Here is a 13,326-nt window from a genome sequence, read left to right as displayed (position 1 = left end):
ATACGAATTACCAAGAACAAATTTTTAGAATCACTTTTGAAAAGTTTCTTTTTTACAAAAGTAAGGAATTATATTTTTAAGAATAAATTTTTGAAGGTGTATGAAGATACGAATTTTTGTGTTTTTATTGCAACATATTTAAATAAAAAGAAATGTGTTTTTAATTAAGAGCTATCCGTTGGTTTAATTTAATACTACAACTTTTTTTTTATTCAATGCCTTGAAAAATATGATAAAAAATGTATTGCGGTAGAAAACTACCCCACGAATGTAGTAACGTAAGTAGATATAGCGAATGTAGTTGAGGGTTAAGTTTCACCGACTCGGCGAAGGAGTGTCGTACCGGGTGGGTGATAAATATATGCTTCGGTACCCTACTGCCCCAATGGGAATTATGGTAGTTAGCAATACCAACTTTGTCAAGTTTAGACTTATCTGCTCACAAGAAATTTTAGAAGAAAAATGCATTCTCCACATCAGCAGTGAGCATAAATCTGCAAAAATTTAGGCCCCTCACTGACTCCTCTTTTCCTATCGCTTTTACGTCTAGTGATCGTTGTTCTCTAGTGATATGGGTACTGCTTAGTGGTATAGCTACAGACCGCACCTTCCACTGCAACCAACTCAGCAGTTATGCACCAACCTGCGTAGATATTGTTGGGTCTTCCTCAAAGGAAGTCGTATCTGATTTTCTTGTTCCTCGTCAAAATTGCGTGTTCGTCCCATATCAGTTCGCTGTCTCAAAACAGACCCATTTTTTCGTAGTCTTCAGTAAGTTCCATGAATCTGAGGAAATGCTACCGTGAGATACTCGGCGAATACCATGTATTCATCACGTGCCCACGACGACACTGCTTCACAAAGTCCGTAGCACAGTAGAATGTTGAATTACCTACAAAATTATGTTATCAATTATTTTCACCGACATTCCTGGTAATCCTGTATTCTCTTTGTCCTTGTGCGATGCAAATTTTGGTACTTTTTCCCACTCTTCAAAAAAGGTTTCTCTTTCAATCAAAAACTAGTTAAAATACCCACAGTGCTCTAATAAATTCTGAAAATATAAAACAAAAAAAAGTTTCTGCGCATTCGTGTGCTCCTTTTGGTTTCGATTTTCATGACCATTAGTGTATGTATTAAGCATGTATTAGTGTTCAACAGATTAATGAACTCGTGATTTGTGGATGAACTCTGATTGTATGTAAGTGTGGTTGTTACAGATATACATACATATTTTTCCAAATTTTTTTTATAAATTTCAATCAGGGAATTGCGGTTGATTTCCATTTAAATATGAATAGATACGTCAATGAGTGTGTGTCTGTGTGACACAATTTATGGTAAATACCCTTGATTGACGTCGCGTGTATTTCGTTAACACGGGTTTATTAAAAATAAAAATACCTACTCCGAAAAGTATTTTTAATCTGGCCTAATTAAATCAGTAGACTCTTTTTTTTGCCTTATTTGTATTTAAATGCAGAGGAAACACCGATACGGTATCTTCAAAATCTGACTTTCACTTGATTGTATCAAAGAAGTTAAATTCAGACGAGTGCCTTGTGGTGCTTCCTCAAATGGCAGGTAACAACTAAGAATATACTTGTGCGTATGTAAGTATACCAGTGCCTAGCCTCATGTTAAGTCAAGGTAGGCAAGAAGTTTTAACTTATTTGAAATTACAAAGCGAAAGCTAGAAAAGTTGCTTATATATTCTTAAAACTATAGGCCTCTTCGTTTCGCCAAGTGTCGAATAGATGGAGCAACTGGTTTAAATAAACATATATTGGTAATGCTGGAAAAGAACTGCCGAAAATTGCATCTGTTTGTGAAAGTAGTGAATTATGCCAGTTTTATGAGGTATACGCGTACTCGCTAGCAGCGAATCTTGCTCGTTAACTTTGTTGTTCACATGCAAATTTTTCGTCATGTGAGCAGATCCCAGAGAGAGCGAGCAAAGAAGTGGCGAATCGAAGAGGCCTTATTTTTTTTTTCCTTGTTCACTCCTCTCGGGAGCATAGGCCCTCCACAAGACTTGTCTTGCGTTGGTTTCGTTAATCTATTTGATTTCTGACAGGGTAGGCGACTAGCCTGCCCCTACCTGTCCTAAATAATGGGAATGCCCACTGGTCGTTGCTTAGGAGCAACGCCCTCTTACTGCTTGAAGTACCATCTGTGTTTCACATTTTTCTGGCAGAAGGATCGCACAGATGCTAGAGGACTTCGCTAAATTTTTGGTGTGTCGGCGCTATTACCATGGTCGCCCGCTTCCTCTTGCTGGTGCCACTAATGCATTGTGTAACTTTGTATTTTCTTTGTTTTTGATTGTTTCAACAGCCAAAATGCAAATAATGCGCTGACTACTGTGCGGGAGTAAGGATGGAAAGGATAAGTTTTTGGGGTTGAGGGATGCGATTTTTTTTTGTCGAGAAACAAGGAAAGTAGGTATATATATATATATACATATATATATATAATTGGCGCATACACCCATTTTGTGTGTTTGGCCGAAGCTCCTCCTCCTATTTGTGGCGTGCGTCTTGATGTTGTTCCACAAATGGAGGCACCTACAGTTTCAAGCCGATTCCGAACGGCAGATATTTTTATGAGAAGCTTTTTCATGGCAGAAATACACTCGGAAAAATTTTCCTGCATTTTGGTCTTTCACCGAGATTCGAACCTACGTTCTCTCTCTGAAATCCGGATGGTAGTCACGCACCAACCCATTCGGCTACGGCGGCCAAGTGAACAGCTTAAATTTAATTTTTTTTTGGATTTATGTATTTGCCCAACTTCAAAAGTGCTGTTTTGAGTTAGAGGTAAATAGCATGTCCCCAAAGTATCGGAGCCTTTCTCAATTCTTGTGGTCTGCACAGAATTTTTAAAAGTTAAAAGGTTTCTGGGACGAAAGAAAGATGAGCGATTATTGTAAAATTATGGACAAATTCTATAACTAAGCAAATAGAAAGCAAAACTTAGCAACTTTATTTTTATTTTATTTATTCAATCAAAAAACAAGAGGCTTACATACTATTACATAGGTAGATACAAATTGAGAGCTTATGACAAGAGTCTTATAAGTAGCTAGAGTAGGAGAAATCAACGACTAAGGAAGAAGAATAAGCATTAAATTATTGGTGAATTGAAATGAAACCCAAAATTTTCCAAAAAATGCCATACTACATATATTTCAAATCCTGAAATGCCTCCATTTAAAATGTATTCCGTCTGCATTTAAAAGGTATTCCATTATTGAGTGCCTTAGTATGTACGAGTACCCAGGTGTACCTGTATGTAGCTGCGTGGGCCCTGTAAACGAATGCACATACACACTCATCCATATGCGGTCAATAATTCAAGCGATTTAACCCCATAACAAATCGAATTAACTTTCTGTCTACCCAAAACCGATTTTGATGATAATAACAGACAATAATAATGATGACGCGCGAGATTTATAACCAAAGCTGTTAGTGCGGCTGTAAGTGACGCCGGCCAAATGATAGGCGCTGATGGTTATTGTAAGCGTTGCCTAGAATAAAAACGTAATGTGTTGATAGTTGTAATGGAGTTAGTTAACTTAGTGATGCTTATAATGCAGTTTGTGGATTTTTGAAGCGGCACTAACTGCATTTATGCCATGGCATGGCACTACTACATATGCATATATCACTGATGCACCACCACGCATGCCTTGCAATTTGTAAAATTCATTCGGTTTGCAGCGCCATCACAGAAATTAAAGTGCATTCGCTCGAAAACTCTTCATTATGTAGGACAATATTGACAGGCAGGCACACTGGCAGCCAGGCAGGCAGGCAGTTGGCCATTCAACCAACCACAGCCGGCTGTCTCGCTGATCAACTCAATGCCTCCCTAGTCTCGTTATGTCCTTACGGCGAAAGAGTGGGAAAAATACGTACAACATTTGGCGCTTCACTCTACTAATTTGCCAATTTGTGTGATTGTAAGTCAAAGTGCTAGCCTATCGATGGGCGCATGCGAGAGCTGGTGGGTGCGAGAAAGCTCACGGGAAAGCAGTGTAACTATGCGGCGTTTTTGCCACCCGAGGCTGCCGTGCTGTTTGTAGTGAGGTAAGCGTGGATCACCCGCGTTGAAACTGGCATACAAAAATACTTTTGTTTGTGTTCGAAAATAGATGTAAGGTGAGCCATTAAGATCGCCTGGTTTGCAATTCAGGAAAAGAAATTAATTTTAAAGTATTTTTTTTTTAATCTTTTATTTCAATTATAATAAATTCAATTTGCCATATTTCCAAAGAAAATTAGTGCTCATATTTTGAAAATATGTATGTAAGCTACCATTCTGCTTGTGAGCGATTCCATGTGAAGCGTTCCAAATAAATATTTCGAACACTGTCGCCAATTCTTCTAAAAAAAATTTTATTTGTTAGTGTTCGAAATAAGTCGGGAAACGCCTGATTTCCTTCTCGACTGCATTCGAATACTTTGATATTAGGCTGGTTTGGGTTCCTGGTCACTGTGTTAACTGCTGAGCTGATGAGCTGGCTAGACCCTGGACCTGGGGGATGATTTCATCTCAAAACGAGAAGATTGAGATTCCCTTGAGAATCTGTGGTTTGCTCCAACTCTGCGAGCGCTGGGATAGTGCGCAAACGTGCAAAGTCGCGAGATCCTTCTGGCCATGGGTAGATCTGGGGCGCTCGAGGGAACTTCTGAGACTACGGATAGGTCCTTTTCGGTGAACACTGCTAAAATGAAAGCCAAGAGGCAGTTGAAAGAATATGAAGTGATTGGCCGCAAGTTGCTAACCGAGAAGGAGGCTCAAACTCCTCTATACAAAATGCTCCGGAGAACTTTGTGGTCAAGTAGCGCTTCTGGTATTTTTTGCGCCAACGGAAGATGTTCAAGAAAACTACTGGAGAAAGATTTCTTCTCTTTTCCACCTGTTTGGATCTTTTCTTTCTTTCCCTCACCCCTGTATGGTATCACAATGGCCGAATTTTGATTCTTTTTGATTCTTTTTCTTCTCCTCTCGCACTTGCAGCCATTTCTCCTGTCCTATCATAGCTTGAGGATAATAAGAAGCAAAATATTTACGAGGGGTGCCTTTTATATTTCGGGATTTGGCAACCCTGGTGTTGCAATTTGGTTGTTTACAGTAACTTAAAAGATTCATCTCGGTCAAAAATCCAATTAAATCGTGAACATTTTCGTGCGATAATTTTTTACAACTTTCGACGTGGATTAACTCAGCAACATTGCATGGATGAACTTAATTGATTTTTCGGCGATGAAGCTCCATCAAGGACCAGTGTTTATCGATGGTATGGTGAATTCAATCGTTGTCGTAGTTCACTCCAAGACGAATTTCGTGAAGGTCGTCCAAAATCAGTTGTTGTTCCGAAAACCATTGATGCTGTGTGCGAACTGATATTGCAAGATCGTCATGTGACCTATCGTGAGATTGAAACAATCTTAGGCATTAGTGGGACCAGCATACATTCAATATTGCATAAACATTTGACTGTCAAAAAAATTTGTTCGCGTTGGATCCCACACAATTTGTCAATCGCTCAAAAAAGGGCTCGTGTCGATTGGTCGAAGGAAATGCTCAAAAAATACGATCGCGGGGCTTCGAAACACGTCTATGACATCGTGACAGGTGATGAATCATGGATTTACGCGAATGAGTCCGAAAGTAAACAGCAGTCGACTGTATGGGTGTTTCAAGATGAGCCAAATCGAACAAAAGTTGTTCGCGCACGAAGCACTCCCAAGCAAATGGTCGACTGTTTTTTCGGAAAAACTGGACATGTCGCAACCGTACCACTAGAACAACGCAGAACAGTAAATTCTGAGTGGTACACAACCATTTGTTTGCCAGTTGTCTTCCAAGAAATTAGGAAAACCAATCGCCAAAGACGGATCACTCTTCGCCGGGTCAATGCGAGCTCTCACACATCGGCTCAAACTGCATTTTTGAGCACCCAAAACATCGAATTAATGGGTCATCTGCCGTATAGCCCTGACTTGGCACCGAATGACTTCTTTTTATTCCCGTACGTAAAAAACAAACTGAGAGGTCAACGTTTTTCTACACCTGAAGAAGCGGTTGCGGCATTCAGAATACATGTTTTGGAGGTATCTCATTTAGAGTGGCAAAAGTGCTTCGACAATTGGTTCAAACGCATGCAAAAGTGTATAGATCTTCATGGAGAATATTTTGAAAAACAATAAAGTGATTTTCGATGATTAAAATTTGTTTTTGTTCTCTAATCCCGACATATAAAAGGCACCCCTCGTATTCAAGGTGGAAAATTTTGGTATAGTGTTTTTTTGAAGTAAAATATGTATCTTCTTTGGTTTTTTTGACATTAAAAATTTTTAATAATTTTTTTTAGTACAAAATATACTGAAAAGAATTATTTGAGAAAAAAGTTATACTCTTTAATTGAATTTTTTTTTATAATTTTTTTGTCATAGGTATATGAAAAATATGTCCCTCAGACTTTTTCTACTTTTTTGCTATAAATAGTTGAATATAGGTAGAATATGTGGAAGTGGCAGTCGGTACTTATACGAAGTCACTTAGATCGTTGCCTATCCATTGTGATACCACACTAGCTGCTTAACTGCTCCTCCTCGTTAAACCATTTTGTTTCAAGTGCTAACCCATTGCCCTGGTTGACACTTACATATATCCCTAAGGTCATCAGTATTATTCAAGAACAATTAATCAAAGTATCTAAACTTAAGGGCATGCCACGCAGGAGAGTGACGAAGAAGATGTCTGACAGACTTTTCCTCCTCCCCATTCGTGCAGCTTCTCCAATAGTCGCAATGAGGCACATTCAATCATTGAGCATATCAACCTAGGAACCTATGATCAAAGCAACCAGCATAGAGACGTTTCCCTTTAAATGATTGAGCGCCTGACGTCCCAGTCTGGTCAAATTCTTTTTGTGGCGGTACATGTCAAACTATCAACCCATCTCGTGTTGGCTGAAGTTACTATACTTCTTCTACCACACAGTTTGCAGGTTGAGAGGGTTATACTTACAATCTCCATACCAAGAGGTAGGCGCGTGGTTGTGCCCTCTGTCGCTAATTCGTCAGCCTAAAAATTCCCTTGTATGTCACTGTGGCCTTGAACCCACATCTAATGGATGCAGAAATATTCCAACATCTCGTAAAGAGATACCCGGCAATTGCAAGGAGTGATAGAATTAGTGGCAATCTCACCTAGAGTTCTCTAAGGTAGTCACAGTTTTGTCAAACCAAACAACTATTTCATTAATGGCGAGAATTTCAGAATGAAATATGCTATTAGGGTGCATAGTTCTGTGTAGAAGAAGGTCAAATTTGCTCGGAATCGCGTTTTTGGACAGCATCGCGGGTGTTGCAGATATAAATTAAATAGACTAATTAGATTTATAACGTCCACAGGGTGATTTAAATAGGACCAAGTGGAGTAAAGATGGGATAGTTCCAGTGGTATCACAAGGGACCTCTATATCTCCTAGGTGCGTCTAAGACATCCACTTTACCTAATCTAACCTACGATACCGTGATTAAGAAGAAGTGCCGAAATGCTTACTTTTAGCTTCTTGCAATAAATGCTAAATCCAACTTTATCGTAAAGCTTTGAGCCATCAGTAAAAATTCGTAAACAGTTTTTCCGACCAGATATATTTGCTAGCTGGAATATAACTCGAATTTAATAGAATCCCATTATGGAACTTGCAGTGATTACTGCACGAAGTCCCTGATATTAATACACAAAGTTTAAAAAATATCAGAAGGGGGGTTTCAAAAATGACTCCATAAAATGTTTTCCCAAAAAATTATTATTTCTAAAAACGTTGTAAGTACATTTTATCTTAAAAAATTAAAAAACTAAATTACAAAAATGTTAAAAAGAATCTTAAGAGCTCAGGTCACCTCTACACGGTACTTCACCTAAAAATATCTTAAAGAATATTGGTGCGAATGCTCTGTGGTAGTGAACTTAAGTGATTTACATAGGTCCAAGTTTGGGCTAGCCAGGAAACCTCTTCCACATTCGTGATATGACATCGCACTTTAGAAACAAATACTCGGACATCGGCAGATAATCACCTGCCCTGTCAGAAACCAACGCCAGACTAAGTCTTGTCGAGGCGCTATGCTCCCGATGGGAGTGAACAAGAAAAAAAGGAAAAAACTCGGATATCTCTATGATTTTGCCACAAAAGCGGCACGAGCAATTTCACTATATGCGTGGCCTTTAAAGACCTCTTAGTCTGCAGTAAAACGGGTCGAATATTTGCTATTATTCTTAATTTATTTTTATCTAAGTGAATAACGTTTTTATGCCAACATATTGCTCGATATTTACAGCTGAAGCAGCTGCAATATTTGAAGCGGTACGGTTTGCCTCCAGTAGTGGAAATAAATATCTGATATGTAGTGATAGCAAATCCACATTCGAAGCCCTTGCTAACCACATCAACAACACCCCACTAATTGAAAAGATTCGCAAAATACTTCTAAAGCATAAGGATATCATAAAAATTATGTGGATACCAGGTCACGCCGGTATTCGCGGGAACGAGAAAGCTGACGAACTTGCCAAAGAAGCTTCCAGGCAACCGTTACATCTATCCGAACACTTCATCGATAAAGACATTAAGAAGCTCGTAAAAAAATATATTCAGAAATGTTTCGCTAGCGATTGGTGTAGCTATCATCACTGCTACAAAAATTACAACCCTAATGGCGAAACTCCGATATATCCATCTAATGTATCATGCGGCAAACTCAAAATATTTGTTCGCCTTAAAATTGGACACACACTCACCACACATGCACACCTTTTAAAAGGCTTCACAAAACAAACCTGCTCCTTTTGCGGCTCTACCGACAACACCGTTCTTCACCTTCTGGACGAATGTGCTGGACTCAAACAAATAAGAACCTCCATTTTTAACAATACCAAACCATCATCCTACCTAAAGCTTCGCGATATCGATAGTATTAACATCATTTATAAATTGATTTATCTGTGTAAGATACCAACTTAACCATTATTTTTTCTTGTATATATCATATTACTTTTAATATATGTATGTAAACAATCCTTGTTGGACATGGTACAAATGTTCGTTAGTGAATATACGGGCGTACATCTATGCGCTTAATCGTACATACGATGAGCGTATATGTGTTACACACACATGTTAGTACGAATGAACATGAGTACCATCAGTCACGCATTTGCCAATAACTTTAAATATTTTTAAATCCTATTAGACTATTTTTTCCCCTTTTAGCAATAAGCCGAAGGCCCTGGTAGCCAGCGCTGTAATATTATAAGTGTAATAATTATTAATTAGTTGTTACTCTTTCAAATTAATAAATAAATAAATAAAATAAACGTTTTTACGAAGCCATAAACATAGCGCAGCGAATAAAGATTCAGCGGCTACGTTGGCTGGGCCATGTTGTCCGAATAGATGCAAAGGCTCCGGCTCCGGAAGTATTCGATGTGGTACCAGGTGATGGTAGCAGAGGAAGAGGAAGGCCTCCACTGCATCGAAGAGATCAGGTGGAGAAGGACTTGGCTTCATTTGGTGTGTTCAACTGGCGCCGGTTAGCACGAGAAAGAAACGACTGGCTTTGTTAAACTCGGCAAAATCGCTTAAGCAATTATTGCGCCAATCAAGAAAAAGATGAGTTAGTATTTTTTTGTATTTTTTTCTACGATTATTGTACACCTCTGCACCTGTTTTGCCTGGCGCCGTCCTATATTACATGATCCAGCGCAGTTTCTCTTTACTGCTGAGGTCTTTTCCGATGGTGCGTGGCTCGCCCGCTAAAAAAGGTTGAGCTCATATTGGTGTGGTGGCTGCAGCTCCCGTCCTCCTGCAGCTATTAATTTCCCAATTCCTTCTATTTTTTTTTTTGGCGCCTTCGCACCATATAGTAACCGTAGCTACTACGTATGTGGTGATTCCACTAAAAATATCCATCCTCTTCTTTTGGATTTTTCCCTCCAATCCTGTGTGAGGTAATACTTAACATCACCGTGCTTTCTTTCTACCCACTTTTTTAAATCGGGTATTAGTCTCGCTGTCCATCTATCATACCGAGTTCTAGAGTTCCATCTCACCTGCCAAAGTGTGAGCGTTTGAACTCTAATATCGGAGAAGCGTGGTACTGAGATTTCTGTGTTTTTTGCTTCCCATCTCCGTTTGCGCTCTTGTGCTAGAATATCTATAGGGATAGTTCCGCTGATAACTAACACTGCTGCTTCAGATACTGTTCTGTCTGACGAAGCCACTCTGAGAGCGATGGTGCGTTGCACAGATTGCAGAGTTTTCCGCCGGCATTGCACCCTTAGCGAATCTGCCCATATTTTGCATCCGTATAAGTTAATCGAGTTCGTCGTGTGCATTAAAAGTTTTCGCTTGTTCTGCGTTGGGCCTCCAAGGTTTGCCATGAGCTTACTTAACATGCAGTTTACTTTGGCAGCTCTTGTGGCATCATGGTTTATATGCGCCCAGTAAGTTAGCCTTGTGTCTAATTGCACTTCTAGGTACTTGACCACTCTTTTTGTCGATAAAGTGGCATCGAGTACTTGTATGTCTACTTCTAATGGGATACGTCTGTTCGTTAGAATGATTAGCTCTGTTTTCTCTGTGGCCAGCTTTAATTCATGGTCTTCTAGCCATGTCTGAACTCGGATCGTCACCTGATTTAACTTCCTTTTGGCTTCGTCAGTGTTTCGGGCGATTATTACAGCTGCAATGTCATCTGCGTATCCCACTAAATGCACATCCTCAGGCATCTCTATTCGAAGGATTTCATCGTAGCTTATATTCCAGAGTTCAGGTCCGAGTATTGATCCTTGGGCCGCACCTGCTGTTATTTGTTTGGCCTTACACCCTTCTCGCGTCTTGTATAAGCGCTCGCGATTGCTTAGATAGCTACGAATAATCTTCAATAGATTATTCGGGATCTTGAATTTAACCTTTAAGGCTTCAATTACGTCATCCCAAATTAAACTGTTGACCAACCTGCCTGGGCATGTTCTACGCTAGCTGTAGATGTAACAGGCTCCTAAGGTAGATATGCCACTTCAGACGTCAGAGAGGCCACTGTTCTTTACGGCTTCGCTAAGCCTATGCTTTATCAGTTTCTCAAAGAGTTTTCCTGCGCTATCCAGCATACATAACGATCTATAAGCGGACGCTAATGTTGGGTCTCCCTTTCTTGTCCCTCTATGACCTGGGACCTATGAACTATATCCTCAATTATATTATTAGCAGTCACGGCAAACACCTTATCCACGCGCTATAGTAGAGAATTTTATCTCAAATAAGGAAAGGGCCTTGTATGTTGCGTTTCGACAGCATCTTCTATTTTTATGCTTTAAATAATTTGCTTTGCACACCAATTTAAAAGATATACTTGTGTCTAAAAAATACTTGGAAGCTTATCCAGCTATAGAAGAAGAATTTCTACATAACAGCAGCCCAATTTCCGCAACGCCGCTTATAATTTTACCTTGCAGTTCAGGGATTACACCAAAATTAATGCACACTTATTTTTTCAAAAAATCTTGAAGAGAGAAATCTGACTGCGCCAAATGGCATTCTCCTGTTGGACAGTTCATATCACCTCGGTGTGGGATAGCGTCATTTACGAGTTGTCGCGGTAAAACCCCCACTACCTCGGTAATGGAATTCCACAATTTGCAAAAGTGACAGCTGTCAAAAGACAATACAAAAATGGCGCTTAATTTAAAAAAATCAACTCTCAAGGGACGCCCGATACATAACTAAGTCCCTATACACGCACAGCACACAGCTCAACCTCGCGCCCGTTGCCTATCCACTTGTCGACGCCATTTTACCAATTAATACGCGTGCAAATTCACTTTTCCATGCTTTTACTTCCTGTGTCTGCCCAAAGGGCCATGAAATTGCATTGCTTGTTAACGCGCTTCGAACCTCGCTGAATTCGCTGCGTCACTGCCATCATTGAATCGCTGTTGGTCGTTCGCATCCACTCTTATGTGCCAGCACTGTCAGCCACAGCACCAAAAAAGCACTCATAAATAGTAGTTTCAGCCTTGGAATTTGGTTTTTGTTCAAGGCGGAATTGATTTCGGCCACAAAGAGGCAACGACTGCATCAAGCAAGGCCGTTTCGCGACATCCATTCTACAAATGTATGTATGTATGTATCTATGTGTGTAACTTCCGCGCTCTCATAATTAGCTAGTATGACCGTTCGGTTGACTGGCTGCTGGAGTGGTAATGCAGGCGGTTGAGTGCTACGAAGGCTGTCTTGCTAGTTGCTCTTGTTGAATTGTATACTATATCGATAGCTATTCCTGTTAAAATTTACTTGAAACTCTTTCAACGTTTTTTTGAAAAATTTGTATTTATTGCATCGACTCAAAATTCTTCTGGAAAGGCAATCCTCGGTGCATAGGCTTGATACTTTTGTGCTGCCTTAAGTAATAAATACTTACATTATGTATTTTTAGGTTCTTCTCGTTGTTGTTCCCTGAATGCACGGACCTACACTTTTACATCGGATTCGAACGGCAGATGGTTTTTAATGAAAGGCTTTTTACGGGAAAAATTAACTCGAAGGCCCGTCATTGCCTGCCGAGGGGCGACCGCTATTAGAAGCAACTTTGTCTATTATTTTGGTTTTTCATGGCCACATCGTGCGCCATTAGGCTAAGGCGGCTGGACGACAAAAATTACGAGAAAACTCTGTTCTGTCTTAGGTTATCTATACTTAGAAATATATTTCACAAACCTTTAAAATACTTCTATTCTTTTGTTAGGAGTGCAAAGTGAAAACTTTGCTGAGGAAAACTGGGAAAAGATTCGTGCACAAAGGTGTAAATGCTTTTGTAGAACTTCTTAGTATAAATTTACTAGGTTGTGTAAATATGCTAATCGGCTTATGGCCGAGATAGACCCAAGTGATATTCTAAACACTTAATCTGCTATCTAAGTGATAACGACAAGATGGGCAAATGAAGCAAGCGAAAAGTTTTAAATATAAGAACTTAATTAACTTACGGGTGTCTGGGCCGGTTGTTATGAAGAAAAGTGAGAAGGTAATTTAATAGGAGTGTAATGAGATATCCTACTTCTGTGAAAGTAGATGTTTGCAAGATTTTTGGACCTTTGCGCATTGGTGACGGCGAGTATCGTAGGCGCTGAAACAATGAGCTGTGTGAGCTTTACGACGACATGGGTATAGTGCAGCGAATAGAGATCCAGCGGTTTCGTTGGCTGGGCCATGTCGTCCGAATGGATACAAACGCTTCGGCTCTG

This window comes from Anastrepha obliqua, chromosome 5 (assembly GCF_027943255.1).
Source record: "Anastrepha obliqua isolate idAnaObli1 chromosome 5, idAnaObli1_1.0, whole genome shotgun sequence".
In the NCBI taxonomy this organism is placed as follows: domain Eukaryota; kingdom Metazoa; phylum Arthropoda; class Insecta; order Diptera; family Tephritidae; genus Anastrepha; species Anastrepha obliqua.
Note: the sequence above shows the minus strand (reverse complement) of the source record.